Source organism: Octopus sinensis, linkage group LG3, assembly GCF_006345805.1.
Source record: "Octopus sinensis linkage group LG3, ASM634580v1, whole genome shotgun sequence".
In the NCBI taxonomy this organism is placed as follows: Eukaryota; Metazoa; Mollusca; class Cephalopoda; order Octopoda; family Octopodidae; genus Octopus; species Octopus sinensis.
In genome coordinates, this window is record NC_042999.1 from 107,291,559 (window position 1) to 107,315,083 (window position 23,525).

The window sequence follows — 23,525 nt, forward strand, 5'->3', positions numbered from 1 at the left end:
ATATATATATATATGTATACACATATATATATATGTATGTATCTATGTATCTATGTATCTATGTATGTATATGTATGTATGTATATGTGTATATACCCACATGTAAGTGGTAAGTGTTGGAGTGTAAGATAGTGAGGGAATTATATAAATATTACTTCCTTTATTTGAATTTCTATGAGTATTCTAATATATAACTACCTAATGGTTTCCTGCTGTACAAATGTGAATTTCAGAATCTGTGATGAAAATTTCCTGTCCATTCCTCTGTTAGCTTTACAGAGTTGCTCGCACTTTTACTTTTTCATGTGTGTGCATTTATATATGTGTGTGTGTGTATGTGTGTGTGTGTGTGTGTGTGTGTATGTGTGTGTGTGTATGTATATATATAAATAAAGGTGCAGGCATGGCTGTGTGGTAAGAAGCTGACTAACCACTTGGTCCCGGGTTCAGTCCCACAGTATGGCACCTTAGACAAGTGCATTCTGCTAAAACCTTGCGCCAGCCAAAGTCTTTTGAGTGGATTTGGTAGACAAAAACTGAAAGAAGCCCATTGTATGTAAGTATATATATACATGTGTGTGTGCATGTGTATGTATGTATATTTCTCTGTTTGTTTTGTATTTGTCCCCAACCACCACTTGACAACCGGTGTTGGTGTGTTTATGTCCCTTTAGCTTAGTGGTTTGGCAACAGAGACCAACAGAATGAATGCTAGGCTCAAACAAAAAATTCCTGAAGTCGATTCGTTTAACTAAAACCTTTCAAGGCAGTGCCCCAGCATGACCATAGTCAAGTGACAGAAACAAGTAAAAGAAAAAAGATGAAAATATATATATATGACAATATATATATATATATATATATATATATATATATAATTTTGTCTGTTTTCAAGAGAAGTTGTTACTAGTTACTTTTGAAGTCTTCTTTGAATAGTCAGATGTCAGAAAGAAACAATGCAGTTATTAATAAGAAGATTTTAAAATTGATGCATGAAAATTTTACAGCTCTAGCACCACTCCAGTAAACGTTTCCCTCACACACACACACCTACCCTCACATGCACACACACATATACACATACATATATGTATACACACACATACACACACACACTCTTATATAGGTATTATATATATTAGACAGATAAAGGAAAGAGAGAGAGAGATAAACAGACAAACAGACAGATAGATAGATAGATTTGATGACCTTGTCAGTGATGGTGTCATATAAAAAGCACTGGTGCAGGTGCCACATAAAAGGCACTCAGTGCACTCTATAAAGTATTTGGCGTTAAGAAGGGTCTCCAGCTGTTTGAAGCTCCAAAGAAGTTATAGGGGTAATTCACAAATATGCAACTACGAGTGTACTGCAACCTAAACAGAAACAGCTGTAAGCTAATGAAGCTCATGACAATTTCCTGTTCTTGTGTCATTTTAATTTCTAATCACACACACACACACACACACACATCAAATAATTGGTCACATGTCAGTAAAACACAAAAAAGACTAACATGTCCCTAGATCAGCTGTCCTCTTTCCTTCACTCTTCTGTCCATATTCACTCCTTAAAATGTTGAATAGCCCTAGACCTCCTCTTACACTACCCTCCCTATCACCTTTTCAGCCCTAACCCTCCCATTTTCTCAACCTTGTCTCTCATCCCTTCTCTCTCCTTGGTTCACTGCCATACTCCCCCATCCTCTCTTTTTGCCAAACCACTAAGTTATGCAGATGTAAACAAACTGACTCCAGTTGTCAAGCAGTCAGGGGAGACAAACAGAGACATAAAGACACACAAACACACACACATACATCATTGTTCATCCATTATCCTTCTACTTAGGATCATTGCCCACGTTTTTTCTGTTCTCCCTCAATTATAGAAGCAACCTCAGGGCCTTAACCTTACAAGTTAGGAGGTAACCATTACTTGTGCTGGTGCCATAACAAAACACCTGATACCCTCTGTGAAAGTGGTTGTTGTCAGGAGAGGTATTTAACAATAGAAGGTTTGCGAGCTGGCAGAAATGTTAGCACGCCGGGCAAAATACTAAGCGGTATTTCGTCTGCTGTTACATTCTGAGTTCAAATTCCACTGAGGTCAACTTTGCCTTTCATCCTTTCGGGGTCGATAAATTAAGTACCAGTTATGCACCTGGGTGGATGTAATCGACTTAATCCGTCTGTCTGTCCTTGTTTGTCCCCTCTGTGTTTAGCCCCTTGTGGGTAATAAAGAAATAGAAATAGGTATTTGGTCTGCTGTTATGTTCTGAGTTCAAATCCTGCCGAGGTCGACTTTGCCTTTCATCCTTTTGGGGTCGATAAATTAAGTACCAGTTACGCACTGGGGTCGATATAATCGACTTAATCCGTTTTCTGTCCTTGTATGTCCTCTCTGTGTTTAGCCCCTTGTGGGTAGTAAAGAAATAGGTATTCAACAATAGAAACTATGCCAAAATACTTTGATGCATGTACAATAATCCAACATATCAGACACTGTCAAACTAGTCAACGCAAGACAGCATGGGAGTCGGATGTTGAATAATGATGATGATTATGAATTGGCTTGAAGTCATCCATCCACCTTAAATATTCATGAAATTATTAAGAAAGCCATATGTCTATGTGAGAAGATTCATTGAGATTTATTTTACCCCATATAACTTGATGACTTATATTTGGGATAGATTAATATCTTGTACTCTGTCTTGGGGTATATTCTTTCATAAATCTCCTCCCACCATCATAATGCAAGTAAACTGAACTAATTAACTACATTTCAACAAGTAATACATGCTATAATTAATTTCCCTTTAATTAGTTCTGTTACTAATATTCACCTATCTATCTCCTTGTATATCAGTGCAGCTATATGTATAATTATACATGCACGCATGCACACACACACAAACACACACACATATATATATATACAATGGGCTTCTTTCAGTTTCTGTCAACCAACTCCACTCACAAGGCTTTGGTCATCCCAAGACTATATTATAAGACACTTTCCCAAGGTGCTACAGAGTGGGACTGAGCCCATGACCATGTGGGTGGGAAGCAAGTTTCTCACCTCACAGCCACGTCTGTGCCTAGATATATATATATATATATAATATATATATATATATATTATTACTTCTGGAATAATCGCAATGCATTTTTCAAAACATATTTTGGAAGTACAAATGATTTGAATAACACCTGCAATTGACTTCATTTCTTAATTTATCCATGTCATCAAAAACATTTCACTAAACCCTGGAATTTCTCCCTTTATATGTAAGCTGTAATATCCTTGGTGCTTATGTGAAATTTTTGCTACCCTGGTAACTATTTATTTATTTATTTATTTCTTCTTTGTTATTTATACACATTGAAAAAATACATATACATTTATAAATATATATATATATATATATATATATATATATAGTCAATCCAAATATGAACAAGCAAGAAAAAACAACAACGTGAGGACATGGAATAAGTACAGTGTTATTGGATGCTCAGGAAAGGAAAGAAAAGAAAGAGGATTTCACATTTTGAGCAGAGCTCTTTATCAGAAATGTAGAAAAAGTCCAAAGAAGGGAGGACAGAGAAAGAAAATCGCCAACGATACACATGCGGTCACTGGAAAATGTGTATTTGAAAATGCACATAAATTTCAAAAACTTGTAAATGCTTAAAATACATTTATTTACATATATACCAAACTAGTTTCAACAATATTTTTTGTTTATCAATGGTAAAAGTTTAAAATTAGGAAAACATCTTTAAAAGTTTCAATGTTGACAAATTAAAGTGTTTCAATATTGATAAACTAAAATGTTTCAATGTTGACAAATTAAAATGTTTCAATGTTGATAAATTAACATGTTCAAAACAGAAGCTGTAAGTTTGAGTGTTCATAGCAGTCAATAAAATTAAAACTGTATTTCATTTTGTTTGAACGTACAAAGTTCATTAATTTTAGTGGTGGTCGACAAGTTATACTGAAAAATACAAGTGTGAAATGAAAATAGTAAAAAAAATGGGAATTTGGTTTACAGTTTCTCTGATCCTCTTCTAATAGACGCTTTTACTTGTAGTGGTATGTTTTAGGATCAGATGAATTTATAATTTTTTTTCCATGAGCAGTTCTGATTTTTGATTAGTTAAAATACTGGTGATTTTTTTTTTCCTGGTCAAGCTTGTCATTCTGCTTGGTTGGTTTCTCTGTGGATATGGTCATAAGTTGTTCCAGTTGGCTGGTTCTCTTAAAGGGTCATTTTGTTGTATTTGCTGAAATTCAGTTTTGATTGGTCTGGAGTTAGGTGAAGTCAGCAACTGGTGTTTGTAGAATTTCAATGAACTGGAAGTGGGTGACATCAGCAACTGATGTTTATATGGTGATTTGGAATTTCAGTTTCAGAGCTCAGGTGGAAGATTGTTACTAAAGTTTTTAAAAAAAATTTTTTGTTGTTCCTCGTTTTTTGTGTTGAAATTTAGTCTTTTTCTGCTTTTTCTTCTTTCTAAAGGATATTCAGCTGTGGTTTATATTTTTTAATCAGTATGTCTTCCTTATTTAAATGGAATTGGGTTGAAGTTTTCCAGTGCATTGATAGAGAGGGAAGATTTGGTATTTAGGGTTTATGTCTACGGGGCATTGGTCTAGGTGCTTGCTTAAAGGAATTTTCCTAGTAGTGGGATCCCAGATTTGTTGCCTGTGTACCGTAAGTCTATCCCTCAAAGTTAAGCTAGTTTGACCAATGTAGTCACCACCACAACCTCCACATTTAAGAACATAGATTAAGTTCTTTGAAGCATAGGTGAAGTCATATTTTATGGTAAAAGTTTGACCTGACATAAATTTGTATGTTGAGCCCTCTAAGAGGAAGATGCAAGTTCTGCAGTTAGGGTGGTTGCACTTTCTGACTTGTGGTGTTGTATTTTTGGTGGGTAATTTGACGCTGGTGAGTAATGTTTTAGGGATTGCGGTTGTCTCTTGCTTTTAACAATCCAATGTGTTTCTAGTGCCTTTTTCATTTGTGAGTCCTTCATAAGGAGAGGGTATGTTTTGGTGGATGATGTTGTATGCTTCCATGTTTCTTGGATTGTGTGTTGATACATAAGATAGAGTTTTAAGTGTGTCATGGTGTTTTCTTGTTTTCCATATCTCTTGAATGTCTATCATTTTTGCACATTCTATTCCATTTTGATTAGACTGGCTGGGTATGTTATATCTAGTAAAGTGTTTTTAAGTTCTTGGAGTTGCTTTTCTCGGGTTTTGGGATTTGATACAATCATGCAAATTCTTCTTGCTAAGTTGAATGGTATATTTATTTTAGAATGTTTTGGGTGGCAAGAAGAGAATTGAAGATATTGTTTTGAGTCCATTGGTTTGAAGATGTCGGTTTCAATTTCAGTATCTCTCTTTATGATGTCCAAGAAGGGCAGTTCTTTGTGGCTGTATTCCATTGTAAACTGGATACTGTGGTTAATGCTGTTGATTAAGTTTTTAAATTTTGTGAGTTGTTTATGGTTATGTGGCCACAGGGTGAAACAGTCATCCAGATATCATTTCCAGTTGGTGAGAAAGTATTTTTGGAAGTTATCTCCAAATTTCAATCTGGTGTGTTTGTATATTTGGACTTCCAAAGTTGGCAAAAGTAGGCGCTACTCTAGTTCCCATCACCGTGCCTGATTTTTGTCTATAAGTGTTTTTGTTTGTTGTACCTACAGAATAATTTCTTCAATTTCTGATCCCAAAACATACACCTACAAGCAAAAGCATCAATTAGAAGAGGATCAGAGGAACTGTAAACCAAGTTCCCTCTTTTTTACTATTTTCATTTACTATAGCTTAGCAGTTTGACAAAAAGACATCAATATTTTAAGTACCAGGTTTCACAAAATTATTGTGTTCAGTTTGTTTGACTAGACCCTTCAAGGTTGTGCTCCAGCATGGCTACAGTCCAATGACTGAAACAAGTAAAAGATTAAAACCATGAAGTGTGGAATGATGTTGATGGATTCATTTGGAAAAATTTCCTTATTTTGGTTGTTATAATCAGAATTTTCTGGCTGTTGAATCATTCTTCAAGTGCCTGTTCTATTCAGTAACATACTTTGAACTGAACCCTTTAACAAATAAATAGATGTTTCACATTCGGTTGTTCATACCAAAGACATTCTTACATTAGTTATTCTTCTATTCATATTGCTTGCTTATCCAACGTGTATCGGAGTACATATAGATTGACTAACCCAGTGACTGAATTCATTCCATCGAAGCGTGCTTCACATCTATTGAAGCATGCTTACATCATCTCTTTCCTGCTTTCATACAAGCTCTACATTCAAGGCCTATGCTACATACACTACTGTACACAATTGTGCTTCATATACATACATCATACAAACTACTTTTCTCTACGAGAGAGAGAGGGGGGATAGGTAATAACTCCCTCAACATTTCTCATTCCATTCCTACTCTAGCTGGACTGGACTACTCACCTCTAGCTTGGATTGGAATACTCACCTCTGGTACTGATTAGGTCAGCTGTGTGGTAAGAAGTTTGCTTCCCAACCAAATGGTTCCAGGTTCAGTCTCACTGAGTGGCACTTTGGGCAAGTGTTTATTATTATAGCCTCAGGCCAACCAAAGCCTTATGAGTGGATTTGGTAGATGGAAACTGAAGAAGACTGTTATATGTATGTGTGCATGTGTGTGTCTTTGTCTCTTTGTGAGTTTGTCCCCCACCACCACATGTAACCAGTGTTGGTGTTTTTGCATCCCTATAATTTAATGATTCAGCAAAAGAAACCAATAGAAACCAGGCTTAGAAACATTAAAAAGATCATTGGGGTTGATTTGTTCTACTAAAAATTCTTCAAGGTAGTGCTACAAGGCGAATTGAAATAAGTAAAACATAAGAGATAAGTAATTCTAGAGAATATTTCCTGCATTTGAAAGAACATACATCTTGGGTGATCTTACTGCTAACTAGTCCTGCACATCTGCTCTGTACAACATTCTCTTCTAATTTGCCTGTGATCCTACTGCATCACTTTTACACTAGTTATAAAGTTGTATCACATAGTTAACATTGTATATACAGCATAGAATGCCTGCCTGCAGTCAATTTTGAGCACGGCCGCTTCCCAGATTGCTAATAGAGATTTATATTCTTGCTTACTATCAAAATTTGTCTTTGGTACATTTCTTTTAGACCTCTCGGTTATAGACAATGCTTTATGGTCTGAAACTTTTCAGCTAATTCTTTGATTGATCTGGCTATATAAACTACGACATTCATATAAAAGAATTACCATAGACATAAGTGTAGGAGTGGCTGTGTGGTAAGTAGCTTGCTTATGAACCACATGGTTCCAGGTTCAGTCCCACTGTGTGGCATCTTGGGCAAATATCTTCTACTATAGCCTCAGGCCAACCAAAGCCTTGTGAGTGGATTTGGTACACGTAAACTGAAAGAAGCCTGTCATATATATGTATATGTATATATATGCATGTGTGTGTGTGTATACTCATATGATTGACATTTCACTGCACTCAATAAGACCTGTCTGTCACAGTGAAAGTGACAAGCAGTTCTTATTGAAGGCATTAAGTTTATGTCTATACACTCACCAAGACAAGCTCCTGCACTCAATCTGTTTCCATCAAGCCTTCCCCAACTATCATCTTCCAAACACTCTTCCCTTTATTACTTTCCTAAGTATGGCATTATTCAGTTACTATCATCAAATGGCTGCAAAATCTGCCCATTTTTTCTTCCACATTGTGCTATTAGTTATGCTTCCACTCCTTGGAATCACTTCCTTTAACATCCTTCCTTCATTCTCAATATAATCTCTTCAAATTTTGTTTTCCACTGATCATCCCTTTCTGTACCACCAATCAATGTTCCCTCTCCTTTGAACTACGTCTCAGGACAGCCATACCTCTTCTTTAACACTTTCATATTTGCTATCATTTTCAACACCCAGTCACATTTAGTGTTGACCTTACAGTTCCCATTTCCCCGACTCACTATAGCCACTACTATATACTTCTGACCTCCATCTGTGTCCCTCTCTCACCCTACACATCATCTCTATCTGCAGGCTTGTTATATTTCTGCTTTCCAACCTTCCTGTACTGCCACTTGCTATCTCCTTTCTCTGATATTTCTTTACCTTTTCCCCACAATACAAATATTTATCATCAACCATACCTCGATCTTTGTTCATCATTCGCTAATTTAACATCTACCCCCATCGTCTATAATCATAAGTTACTCTCCTCTTACATTCCTATGAACTTATCTTACCCATGTCTTCTTATCCTTAGTACATATTTCTTTCATATACTCACCTACTTGTACCTCTGACACCTTGCCACCAACATCTTTATCTTTTTACCAGTAACCCCCACCCACTCCTATATAATGTGGAATAGTCATACATCTCCTCTATAACAAAACACTTGTGCCTGTCCTTCTATCATGCTTTAACCTCTCGACACCTAGCAAAAAGCCAACTCCCTCCCCTTTTGCTACAATACAGTACTTTGTCTTGCAAGTCACTTGGCAATGCCTCACTGGTGCTAGTGTTACAAAATTAAGCAATCAGTACACCCTGTAAAGTGGTTAGCGTTAGGAAGGGCATCCAGCTATAGAAGTCATACTAAAGCAGACACTGGTGCACAGCATGATCTTCCAGTTCATTGGATCCTGCTAAACCCTGCAAAACCTGACAGTATAGAAGATATGTTTCTTCATTAGCCACATAGGGCTGCACACAAACGGGGACAAATTACAAGGTAGAGCTTTTCTTTTTGGGGAGAAAAAAAGTGGGGGGTCGGTTTTCAATCAAAAGGGATCGTAAAAAGAAAAGAAAAAAAGGGGGAGGAAAAAAACCATCAATAGGGATCATGTATCACAGAAATGTCATGATATAAAGTGTAAAGGGGAAACATGAGGTTTATCCGTGGAAAGAAAAGCCTACGGAAAAGACCACAGTAACCTCGGTCAATAATGTCACATGTTAACACATTTATTTGCAAGTAAGTAACTCTCTGTTTTAAATTTTTCCGGGTTCATAGGATCATACTCAAGGTGGCTTCATCATTCATACATGCCATCCTTGCTACATTCACCCGTCTTTTTTAAAAACATTTGCTAGACAAAACTTGCCTCTCTACTCTCACTTTCCTTTTCATGTGATACTTGAAGTTGATGAAAGATTGACCAGAGAGGAAAGTGTTTGTCTCTAATCCTTTCAGACACATCCACCAGTTAAATTCTTTCGCCATAACCACAAGTATGATGAAAATAGCTCTTCCTTCCCATTTGAAGGAAGGAGGCATAGCAATATTGACGATAGACACGGCTGATAAACTGACTCGTCCCACATGGGACAGCAGTTGTTCGACATAAGCCCACAGGTCAGAAATGGCTAGACACTGCACAAGTGCGTGCAGAATGGTTTCGTCACTCTGACCGCATCTCAGGCAGGTCAGCTGTTGATATATATCGTGGGTAGATGGGTGTGTGTGTGTGTGTGTGTTTATATTGTTTCTTATATTACCTTCATGTTGAAAGTAAGAAATAATTATTTACAAAATGAAATTATTTGAAAGGTACTCCAGCATGGTTTTTGCTATGATTGTTGAGATGCATTAAAGAAGTCTTTAATGTATATGTAAGCCATTAACTATTTGATTTTCAAGTCTTAAAGATGCTACATTTTAGCTTGCTTTTTAGAAAAAGATATAATTAATAATATGTTCAAATATAGCATCAATGACAGAATTTAAACTGAAAGCATTTATTTTGATAAGTCTAGCATTAACATTAATGCAAGCACACATCATATAACTTAATCTATAAACACGAAAGAACCTGTTATATGCAAATATAAAATTGAAAGTAAAATGCACGCAAATATGCCATCAATTTCAAAACTGTAAGTTAAATAAATTTAGCATCTTAATTTAACTTTTAACTATCGACAGCATCTATGATGTTTCACAGTTACTGAAAGGATAAAGTTACTTGACTGTTCAGAAATGAGTTATCTGTTAGTTTCACTATTATTTTTAACAATTTTTCTACTGATTCGAAAGAATCAAACATTAGGATGATATTATCTGTTTTCTTTGAGATCTCATTCCATGAGTCAGCAATAACTAAGCATTTAATTGCATATGTTATACTCTAGATTATGCTTTTTTCCATTTTTCTGTCAACTATGATTTCCTGAGAACAAAAAAACACTAATGGAAAAGAAAATAATAATAAAAATAAATAATAAATAAAGCTGAAAGAATATAGTCAATAAAACAATGTTTCTGTGACCAAAATAGTAACAACAGAAGCAATTCTCAAACACTTTTGTCTTTCAATAAATATCATCATGATGTCGGAGATGGTGAGTTTGTTTAATGGCACAATAATAGCAGAGCAGATAGAATAATTCTCTACAGTCCTGACACTATAATGTAGACTGTTTCCTGTATTTGGATAGTGAAAGAGAAAGAATTCATTTCATTGATATAGTATAATTGTATAACATCGACATCACAAAATATATCAATTTTTACTTCCATTTTTCTGTGTTAGCATAGGTGAAATGGTTTCCACTATGTTTATATAATGGCTTAATGATAAAGCAATCATTATTGCTGTTGAATGTTCTTCTTACCACTAACTGATTAGCCATGGATGTTATTACTGTTGTTGGTGTTATTGTTATCAGTGTTTAACCCCTGGTGAGTATTGATTGAGCAGGTCTATCATCAAAAGCATTCCAGCTATGACCATCCTATCTTTCTTTTCAGACATAATGAATAGAGAGGAGTATTCTTCAATTCTGACTGACAAACATTTTTGGCATTGGTGACATAGTGAAAAGAATTCAGTCCTTGTAATTCAGTCAGCAAAAGGAACATATATCTATAAAAAAAAATACATGCAAAAAAAAAGAAAAGAAAAGAAATACAGAGAAAACATGGCACACACAACAAGTAGAGATAGTTTTCACTCTTGCTGTATATATCAGATGACAAAGGAACAAGACAAGTGGCTAAATGCTGAGGTAGAACAGACCTGCCCAACTCATACCAACATAGAAAAAAATGGACATAAAATGAGCACACCAATTCCACTGCCACCACTATTGTCATTGTCAGTAGCAGTAGCAGTGAAAACCATTGTATCTAAAACATTTTTAAGATGAAGAGGAGGGATTTCAGGAAGATTGTTTCCATTTCCTGTTGTATAAATGAAACCTGCTCCTTAACTCAGAAATTTAAATTCAGGCACACAGAACACAATTGAACTCAACTTGAGAACAGCTTGTCCTTGCTGTTCTCAAGCTGAAAAATAAATACCAGCCCCCACTCCCACACTCATCTGCCATAAAAATATCTGTGAACTCAGCCCCACCTTACCTCTAATGAAAAGATAAAATAGAATCTGTGTCTATGTATTTCTTCATCATAATTTTTGGTAAATTTAGAATGATTAAAACCATCTTAATTTTATCAGACATGTCAGTTTTCCTTGTCCCATTTTCAATCATCACAATCACCTACACCCATGGGGAATATGGCCCCTTACTATGAGAAACAATGTTGTAGTCAGTGGTTCAGTAATGCTAACCACATGACTAGTATAATTCATATATTAGTATCACAGTGTTGTACTAAACAGTAAGAAGCATTTCTATTTCTTAACCATTAGACAAACATAAGATAAACACTGAGTAAAAAGAAGGCTATAGCTTTCTTTGTTTGCTTGTTTGTATTATACCATTATCTCTTAGATTTAGAAATTTTCCTGAAAGATAGTATCCTTTTTTTTCTATATTTTCTTTTACTGTAGTGTGGATGTGTGAAGACGCATGATTATAAGATTATGGGTTCAATACTTGACTGGGTGGCATGTTGTATCCTTGGGCAAGGCACACCATTTCACATTGCTCCAGTCTACTCAGCTGAAAATGAGTATCAATCTAGTGCTGGTGCAGTCCTCTCTCCCTCTGGCTGTCACATTCTTGATGCTCCACTGGATCAACAGCAGCTGAGAGGGTATCCATGCTACTCATAACTTCTTAAAAGTAAACAGTGAAAGTATGGTACATGTTAACAGGTTGCACTCATTTACAAGAGATGGCCTGGTCATATTAAGTGGAGATACGATAATTTAATCTTGTTGAAAGTAATTTTAGAAAAATGGTAGACCAAAAGGATATTTATTACTTCTTATATTATAAATGAGAATATTGGTTCTTAATCTGAAATTGTCTATTTTTAATTAGGATAAGAGATGATCAGAAATATAAAAGCTATAGTTTTTTTTCTTAGTGGAGGTGCGTGGCTTAGTGGTTAGGGTATCAGCACCATGATCATAAGATTGTGGTTTCAATTCCTGGACTGGGTGACGCATAGTATTCTTGAGCAAAACACTTCATTTCACGTTGCTCCAGTCTACTCAACTGGCAAAAATGAGTAAGGCTGCAATGGACTGGCGTCCCATACACCATTGAAACCAGGAAACCGAGCCCATGTGCCTGACTAGGCTTTAAAAAAGGACGCATTAATTTTTTTATTTATAGTTTTTTTAAAGATTAGTATTGTTGTTTAGCTTATGTCCAGCTTTGCTTGGAGAAGCACATGAACAAAGCCATTTTTACCAAAACTATCTCATATATATTTCTTTCTTTTCTTTTTTTCTTTTCGTTGTTTCAGTCATTTGACTGCGGCCATGCTGGAGCACCGCCTTTAGTCGAGCAAATCGACCCTGGGACTTATTCTTTGTAAGCCCAGTACTTATTCTATCGGTCTCTTTTTGCCGAACCGCTAAGTGACGGGGACGTAAACACACCAGCATCGGTTGTCAAGCAATGCTAAGGGGACAAACACAGACACACAAACACACACACATACATATATATATATATACATATATACGACAGGCTTCTTTCAGTTTCTGTCTACCAAATCCACTCACAAGGCATTGGTCGGCCCAGGGCTATAGATGAAGACACTTGCCCAAGATGCCACGCAGTGGGACTGAACCCGGAACCATGTGGTTGGTTAGCAAGCTACTTACCACACAGCCACTCCTGCGCCATATGTATACCTATGTTTATATTATCCAAAACTCAGGGAAACTTACAATAGGATATTGCTTTCACATTTGGAACAGTGAGACTGCTGCCAGAAAAAAGACACCCTATTGGTTGGCTTAAAGTTACTCACAGGCATACTCCAGCCCCTGGTTCACAACTGTGCTGTGTCATTTTTCTACTCTTTCTACTGCCATTGTAATGGCTTTTGTTCCTTGGAATTCTTTGAGATCAAACCACCTCCACTCAAGCATTCATGCCCCACTCATCTCTCTTCCCCTCTTTATCTTTGTTGCATCCACCCCCATCAAGACTCACAATAATCACTCCATTTAGTCTTTCCTTCCCAGAAAATCATTCCTCTGGAACTCCCTCTCTGCTCATAGATTTTCCTGAAGGCATTTGGTTTTACAAAGGTTCAAGAGGAACATTAATGGCATCAATCTCACCGGTCTAAGAGTAACTGCAAAGGCCATGGGCACTGTTTGTTTCTCTAGGCCCAATAAGTAAAATACATCTTTCTTTTTTATAAGAGGGTTGTAGTTTAGGAGAGATTTGGCTGTTGTTTCATGTAATTGTGTAGAGTCTCCCTCATTTACTTGCATTTTTAAGATTGTTACAAAAGTGATGTAATAAACTTTTTGTTAGTTTTATTATTTTTTTTTTTTGTGTTCTGTCATGATAAATATATTTTATTCTTATCTTTTGATGATCCAATTGCTCCTAACTATATGTAGATTAACATTTAATTTTTTTTTATAATCATATAAAATTTGTTTTCTTCTCTAATGTATGATTAGTTATCTACACTTTTCCTTGTAGTCATTTTATCTCTGTGCTGAGAGAAATTTTCAATCAGCTTTGTGATACACTAAATTTTCTTCTAACCAAATATATTTCCTATCTACTATTTCTTGTTCCATATTTAAGAAATTCACTTGTTGTTGCATTGTTTAAATAACTTAAAATTTCAAACACTATCTCACCATCTAGGTGCCATACAGAATCTATGGCTGCTGTTTGTACAAAACCAATCAACTAAAATCTCCAATGACTCATTACTGTCAAATGAGTCAAACACATTTTAGATTTCCAGACAAATTTTACTTTTGCATATAATTTGAAAGCAAACTATTAAATGAGATGAGACACAATCATTGAGAGGTTATAATGCAGGACTTCTGAATATATGATTATTAATTTCATTCTTACTATAGCCATTGTGTTTATGCTCCTTGACAAGGAATATGAGTCCAATTGTGTTAGTCTGCCTTGTCTTCTATGCAATCAAATGGTTAACAGAATAGAGGGCATTCTTTTATTCTTTTATTTGTTTTCGTCATTTGACTGTGACCAAGAAATCGACCCCTGGACTTATTTTTCATAAGCCTAGTACTTATTCTATCGGTCTCTTTTGCTGAACCGCTAAGTTACAGGGATGTAAACACACCAGCATCAGTTGTCAAGCGATGTTGTGGGGGACAAACACAGACGCACAAACATATACACACACACATACATATATATATATATATATGTATATGATGGGCTTCCTTCAGTTTCCATCTACCAAATCCAATCACAAGGCTTTGGTCGGCCCGAGGCTATAGTAGAAGACACTTGCCCAAGGTGCCATGCAGTGGGACTGAACCTGGAACCATGTGGCTGGTAAGCAAGCTACTTACCACACAGTCACTCCTGTACCTAGCAATTATATCAATTTTTGTAAGAGTATAAATATATTGTAAACACAGTAATATGGATATGAATCTATAACAAAAATAAAATATATGTAAGTGCAATTTTGCTTTTATACTTGCTACAGTTTTATAAATACATATCAATATTAATACAATCTCCAATGATTTCATTCTAAGTTGTTTTATTTTGCTGTGTTTTTGTAACGAGCAAGTCCATTATTTCAAAATTTCTTTCTTCTAAGAATTTTATCAGCTTAATGTTTCTCATAAGGTTGGGGAGCTGTGAGGGTTGGTAAAGAGCTGGAAATTAGGCACATGGAGTGGCTGTGTGGTAAGTAGCTTGCTTACGAACTACATGGTTCCGGGTTCAGTCCTGCAGCATGGCACCTTGGGCAAGTGTCTTTTACTATAGCCTCAGGCCGACCAAAGCCTTGTGATTGGATTTCGTAGATGGAAACTGAAGAAGCCTGTTGTATGTGTGTGTGTGTGTGTGTGTGTGTGTGTATGTATGTGTGCATGTGTTTGTGTATCTGTGCTTGTCACTCCAACATTGCTTGACAACCGATGCTGGTGTGTTTACGTCCCTGTTACTTAGCGTTTCAGCAAAAGCGACCGATAGAATAAATACTAGGCTTACAAAGAATAAGTCCTGGGGTCGGTTTGCTCGACTAAAGGTGGTGCTCCAGCATGGCCGCAGTCAAATGACTGAAATAAGTAAAAGAATGTGGTATGCAGAGTATTTCTCATTTGGAATTTTTGTTGACATTTGCAAGCTCTTCACTACAGGGTTCATGTGGCAGGTCATCTGGAAGTGAATGCTTTTTGAGGAATTCATTGTTAACCTTCAAGTTGTCATTCACTTCCTTTTTGATATATTTGTTGTTGACATTTATTTTCACTCTTATTGTTTAGCAGGTGTTGTCTGAACGATATCATACAGCACTCAAAGGCTGTCTGTATTATTCTTAAATGCCTTCTCTCCTCTTCTTTCTCCAAGATAGGTCTCTGTTGATATCATTGTTTCAGGGTAAATTTGTAGCTGATGGTAGGAACACATGGAGTTTTATACTAAATGATGCAGATTTACTCTATAGACCAGTTGAGTTTCCAAACTATGGGTATCAGTACAGGTACAGTAAATGCATTGGGAAAGATTGTCTTGCCATAAAATGAAAGCTCTAACTGCCATATTTTATAAAGTTTAGTATAATTTTCTTCGTTTATTTTATGTATGTATGTATGTATGTATGTATGTATGTATGTATGTATGTATGTATGTATGTATGTGTGCATGTGCATGCATGAATATATATATGGAGGATGACAGGATTCAACAACAGCTCTTCTATGGTGAGCTGTGAACTGGAAAGCATTCTCTGCACCAAACAAGGTACAAAGACTGTATTAAGGGTAATATCAAGGAACTGCAAACTGATGTAAAGAACCAGGACGAACTTACTTTGGAAAAAGTTGAGTGGAGGAAATGCATAAGGGAAGATCATAAAACTTTTGAAGAGTGTCATCTTGAGCACAAAAGACCTAAGCACCGGCTTATGAGAGGCTGTGATTAAAACTTCAATAAGGAAATAAAGTGCTAGAGGTGTGAAATATTTGGTTGCGTACTCTTTTCTAAGGCTGGGTATGTCAATCATCTGAAGCCCCATGAAAAATCAATTGTGCACAATATCATTCCTCCTTGATTGAGTGATTAAATGTGAATTGTGTGTGAAATGGCTTGGAAGTCAATTTCAGGTCTGAAGAGGCATATGGTGGTTCACAGAGATCATATCTCACAAAATGATCTGATCAATCCAGTGGAAGTTGCGACATTTGTTTGTCACCTATGATTCAAACTGTGCAGTTTGCAACATGAGTGAATAGTTATCTGAAAGGTCATAGACAAAAGTTCAGAAGTGCCATTGAGAATGAGGAAGCTTAGAAAGACAGCAGTCATCTGTGAAGATAGAGCAATTACCATGTATGTTTGTTTCTTCACTTTTTTTTATTTATTAGAATTCTTCCAAACAGAAGCAACGTCACTGGAATTTAGATGATAATAATACATACTGAACTTCAAGAAAGTCTTGTATACTTTTGCTGTTCCACATATGGAATTTGTGAAGTTCGTGTGGGCTAGTCTCGTTTTTGTTTGAAAATCCTAGATTTTCCAGATTCTCACTCAGTCATCTACAATTTATGTACATATGGAGGGACAGATGGATGAATGGATGGAGGAATGGATGCCTGCGTGTTCATGCATATTCTTCACCAATGTATATCAGTAAAGGATGTAAACGCTGGTGAGAAAATTGAAATGAAAAACTGGTGCTTTTTTGCATAAAGTTCCTTGCTACATTTGTTCTGAGTTGAGGTATAGAAATTCGCTTGGCACTCTCACAATCATAAATGGACCAATATTAACCTGTAACCAATGAAACCAATATAAAATGGAAAAACTAATCATACTTTCACGCACATCCATCCATCCATCCATACATACATATATACATACATACATACATACATACATACATACATACGCATGCACGCACACACATACATACATACATAGACAGAGTAGACAAGGAACTCTACAGGAAGTAATACCTTATGTTTAAATATCCTTATAGCCAGAGCACCTGTAATTCCTGTATCAATTTCAAACTTTTCCCTCCATCAGGACTAACAGATGCACCAACCAAAATATGTGCCCCAAAATACTGAGTCTGGCTCACATATCATGATTGGTGCACCTACTGCATACACTGCTATTATAGTCAAACAACAGACTCTTTACATGGTTGCTTTGTCTGCTAGAAATAACAGCTATATCTCACTCAAATCATATGCATCATCTTTAAAAACTGAGTACACATTATTGCACAGTGTAGTTTAAGATTACCAAAGGATGGACCAATCACTACCAGAATACCTTTGATCATAGGCTTGTTTGTTTAATCAGGGTTAGACGTGTTAAACAACAACTACCACAAATTGACAATCTGCATCTGAGACTGCATTCGGAAGCACAAATAACATTTTCTTTGCGCTATAGAATTTGCAGTGCTGAAATCACTTCACACTCTGTATCTGCATCCTAACTTCTCTACCCTACCCCATATTGTTAATCTCTGTAAACCATGCACAAAGCACAATACCTGAATAAGAGAGCACATGACTAAGTATTTCTGAATACACAGAACCGAATTACATCATATGCTGTATGGTTTGGTGTGTAAGTAACCTGGTTACTTTTATCAAATGAACATGAAATTCTTCTGTGCATGACAGACTATTTATAAGCATCTAAACTAAAATGGAAAAGAGCATAGCATGTAGAAAATCTATGTAGACTCAAAATCATGAGAATCTAGTTCTCAGTTTTTGATTCCATTTTCTCCTAAGCTTTTCTTAAATCCCCAAAGTATATTCACAATAATAGCATGTATATCTGCACACACGTAAAACATGCTAATCAGAAAACTTTAACATATTTGTGTGACCTATTAAAAGCAACAGCCCAGCCACCCTCATATCACATCCTATTGTCTTAAAAAAAAGGAAGAACACATTGGGTAATTTTGTCACTAAGGTATAAAAATATGGATTAGTCATAGCTGGAACAATATATCTATTATCATAAATTTACTCAGTTAAACATGACCAAAGGATAAACAATAACATCATACACATAGTACACACAATTTACAGGTAGAGAGTTGCTTGTGTGGTTTAGCTCCAGGTCAGCCTTGTCTGTGTAGACTTATGATTGTGGTGCACCTGATCACTGTATACAATAATTTCATTATTATTATTATTATTATTATGATTTTTCCTTTTTCCTTCAAATTTTCTTCCGTTTCTCGCCGAGTGTTTTCCATACACCTAGGGCAGAGAAGGGCATTGTATGCATTCCCAGATTACACGCGCAAATTCACAGATAAAATATGTATTTAAAAATTAATAAATAAATAAATTCATGAATGGATGTTATTTTCACAGCGATAGTGCTCTTCTCAGTACATGAGCCATTCCAGTTAATACGATTTTTTGCACTTCCTGTAGGGATGTTAAGCCTGAAATCATTTTTCAAATAGGTTTCAGTACCTTTTTTTATCATTCCTAGAGATCCTACAATCACTGGTACTGTAGTCGCCTTGAGATGCCACATTTTTTCAATTTCTATTAGCAGGTCTTTATATTTACTAATCTTGTCAAATTCTTTCGCCGCTATATTGTGATCACAGGGAATACTCATGTCAATTAATAAACACATCCTTTTTGTCTGATCTTTTATAATAATATCCGGTTTATTAACTTTTATCGTCCTGTTGGTCTGCACGGGGAAGTCCCATAGAATCAACACATTTTCTCCCTCAGTGACAGCTTCAGGATGATATTTATACTATTTGTCAGCGGATTTGATTTTATAATGCCGACATATTGTCCAATGTAAATACTGGCCGATTCTGTCAGGTCTTGCTTTATATTCTGCAGGTGCTAAGACTCTACACCCTGAGATTAAGTGGTCTATTGTTTCAATCTCATCGTTACAGAATCGGCATTTTGGGTCAGCTCCATTTTTTATCACAATGGCTTGGTAGTTCCGGGTTAATAAGCTTTGGTCTTGAACAGCTAATATGAAACCTTCACTCTCTGCTTTTAGCGCTGAGCTTCGTAACCATTGGTGTGTGTGCTTCTGGTTGACATCAGCTTGTTTGCTATGGGCCACATACTTGCCATGGAGAGGTTTCTGTTCCCATCTGCTAGCTAAATTTTCATGTGCTTTTGTCTTTGCAATTAATTTTATTTTCTTTGCAGCTGCAGTTGGCGCATTTCCTTCAGCCTGCTCAATCTGGTGGGTATCTAAGAGATCAGCAGCGAATTTTTTGCTCTCTTTGAGAATAGAGTGAAGTTTTTTTAGGTCTTTCATGTTTTTCAACAAGTTTTAGCATCCAATCGTTGGTTGTTTCAAGGTATTTGGCCAGTCCGAATGTGGTGGTTTTGTATGTAAGTTCAAGTTGGATCAAGCCTCAACCTCCCTGAGCTCTGGGAAGGTAAATGCGATCCACATCTTATTATTATTATTATTATTATTATTATTATCTCTCAGTTTAGCTATGACCATTCCAGAAATATTTGATAATGCAGTCTTAGTTTTCAGATTGCCAGAGGGTGGTTGATTAATTGATTTCATGGTTGCCCACAGTTTCAATGTATCAGATACAGTTCAGTCCTTTATCAATGAACATTGCCTGATGATGGCTAGTAAGCTGTAATTTTGAGTCACTGTCAACTTTTGCCTTCTATAACTAGAATATATATATATATATATATATATAACAGAGCAAATAATTCAGCAGAAAATATTTGCAAAGATACTATTAACTCTATTATTATCTCGGATAAAATAATTGAATTGATAATAACAGAATTAATAATATAGGCGATTACAGGCCTGAAAAGACATTAAATAACTGAAGGATTAAAATTTATATTAATCAAAGGACATACTGAGTGTGTCTACCTGCTGGAAATAGCAGTCAAAACTCTCTTATTTAAACCACCAAAATAAAAAAGAACACTGACAATAACTACAGAAATCAACCATCTGTGAGCATGTGGGTTAAAAAAATCATTCAACATACCAATATATAATCCAGCCATATATTTTCTAGTATTTGGACTCACGTGGACTGGTTTCTGGACTGGCATTATAGCCTCACCTTCTTCAGCATATGTTACCATGATGAAAAAATCCCCCAACATATCACATTGAAGTCTGCACTGCAACTGATTTGTTTTGCACCAAATCATAGTATTTTCAATGTGAAAAAATAATTCTAATACGAAACAAAGAAATCAGCAGAAAATATTATAATCTAGGATAAAATAATTGAATTGATAATATAGGTGATTGCAGGCCCAAAAATGCATTAAATAGCTGAAGGATTGAAATTTATATTAATTAAAGGGCATACTGAGTATGTCTACCTTTATCATTTACATCATCAGGAATTCAAGGAACCAGTGATTGATAACTTGTAACCATCAATACTGTTGCTCACTGAATATAATAACAGATCTCTATTCATTCAGTGATGGGTATTCAGCAGTGTGATCAACTAAGTTATCTACTTGTTGAATAAGTATATCACTGGCTGAGTATTCCACAGTCACATGTAGATAAACATAATTTTCAGACAAGATTAACAAAGACAGTGTGTGTGACAAGGCTTGAACATGTCAATTCATTGTCATCATTTAATATCCATTTTCCACCCCGGCATGAGTAGGATAGTTTGGAAGGAAGAACCAGTGTCTCATAAAGAGTACCTAGCACACTCTGTAAAGAGATTGGCTTGAAGAAGTGCATCCATCCTAGAAAACCAAGCCAAATCAGACAATAAAACCTGGTCCAGCTCTCCTGCATGACATCATGGAAGAAAATAATTAAATAATAATACTGATGATGATGATGATAATGATGATGATGATGACGACGATGACGGTGGCGACGTTGGTGGTGGTGGTAGTGGTGGTGGCAGCAGTGGTGGTGGTGATCAGAAGACTTCACCAAGCTCTGCAGTATGTTTTTGGTGTGGTTTCTATGGCTAAGTAACTTGCAAGATAAGACCCATCGACTGAGGGGAGTAGTATTGAGGAACAGAGAAGGTGCCTTGCAATAGAAGAAAGACATGGCTACCCCAGATAGAGAAAGGGAAGAGGAAAGATGGTGAAGATGTAACAAGGAGTGGTAGGGGTAGTACACTGAAATTACAGGTTGGTGTGTATATAATGAAACAGACTGGGAATTAGAGAGGGTGAGTGGGTGGATGAGTTCACAATATTTCAAAACGGAGTGGGAGCTAGAGATAGAAAGGAAGGGATTTAACTGGGGCATATTGTGTGCAAGTAGATAGGTGGATACATGAGGGAGAATAGCGAGGAGGGAGGAAACAGGTGTTGAAGGTACAGTTTAATCTACCTAATTCTCTCACAAAGAATGGTCTAACTCAGGGCTATAGAAAATGACACCTGTCAAAGATGCCATGCAGTGGGATTGAACCTAGGACCACATGGTTTCAAAATGAACTTTCTAATCATTTGGCTATACTGTACCTGCATCAAATATCCTTTCTACTATAGGCATAAGGCTTGAAATTTGGGTGGGGAAGGGTTAAGTCGAGTACATCGACCCCAATATTCAACTGGTACTTGATTTATCGACCCTGAAAGGATGAAAGGCAAAGTCGACCTTGGTGGAACTTGAGCTCAGAACATAGCAATGGGAGAAATACCGCTAAGCATTTCGCCCAGCGTACTAATGATTCTGCCATCTCGCCACCTTGCCTGCACCAAATATGACATCATATAATATAAATAAATAGCAAAACTAAATATAATAGATAATTTCGCTATTTAAGCATAAAGTTGCCATGCTGTCTTTTACTGAAAACATTCACTTAATGGAAATACCAACAACTTATTAACTTCTAAACGACTAGGAAATAAAATAATCAGCAATTTATCTACTTTAATGGGATTCATAAAATGAGATTATATCATTGCTATGTATATTTATAAAAGTATGTGCATGTATGTATGTATGTTTGTAAGTAGGTATGTAGTTAGGCAGTTAGGTAGATAGAGTGGTTGGTAGGTATATATGTACGTGATTTTATATATGTATATGTATGTACGTGTGTCGGTATCATGTATGTGTGCTGTCTTAGTCATCTATTATAATTCCATCCACATCTAGGATGTTTTATAGGAACATTAAATCGCTTGCAGATCTTCATTCATACTTATTTTATCGACCCTTGAAGGAATAAAAGACAAAATTGACCTCGGCAAAATTTAAACGCAGAATATCATAAAGAGGAGTAACTAAACATACCACAGGCTGAAATGATCCTGTCAATCGACAGCCTTATGTATCTACGTACGTATGAAAATTTGTATTAGTGTGTGTGTGTGTTTATTTAAGTAGGTGGGTTGGTAAATATGCATGCATTTGTGTTTATATGTGTATGTAATAACATGAAAAGGGACAACATTGAAAGCTGTACAACATCAAAGAGGCTATATTTATGATTGAATACATATTATGATTGGACCATTAACCTCATCGTGTGTTTCTCTCTTGAATGCTTTTTCATCAGTATTCCCTGATCAGCATCCAGTCACACATTTCTACGAAAATATATGCATTATCTCCAGGATAAGCTTGAACTCATAAGACTTTGTTTGTAATGTGTAACACTGTTTCGCAGTGGACATGTGTTGAATACAAAATTTCTCTTATAATAATAATAATAATAATAATAATACTCATGGTGGTGGTGGCAGTGCTGGTGGTAGTGGTGGTGGTGGTGGTGGTGGTGGTGGTGGTGGCAGAGATAATGATGATGAAGACAATGATGACGATGATGATGATGATGATGATCATCATCATCATGCATCTCAAAAATTCATGTAGTTATGTTATGACACATTGTTTAGGAATATTCAGCCTGGAACTTTAGTGCTAATTGCATATCACCATCACTTCCAAATCCAGGTTGTCAAAATCATCATAGTCATCATCATTGCCATTGTTGTTACTGCCATTATCATCATCACATTCATCTGGCACTGGCTCATTTATACACACACACACACATGCATACACACATATATACATCCGTTTGCTCCA

The 23,525-nt window shown here is 36.1% G+C and overlaps 1 long non-coding RNA gene across 1 annotated transcript; it reads left to right on the forward strand.

Moving 5' to 3' along the window:
- The first annotated feature begins 43 nt into the window (after window positions 1-43).
- LOC118762778 lies at window positions 44-16,653 on the forward strand. Its single transcript, XR_004998527.1, has 3 exons — window positions 44-86; window positions 2,012-2,014; window positions 16,530-16,653. It is a non-coding gene; the product is annotated as an uncharacterized LOC118762778 (long non-coding RNA).
- The last annotated feature ends 6,872 nt before the right edge of the window (window positions 16,654-23,525 follow it).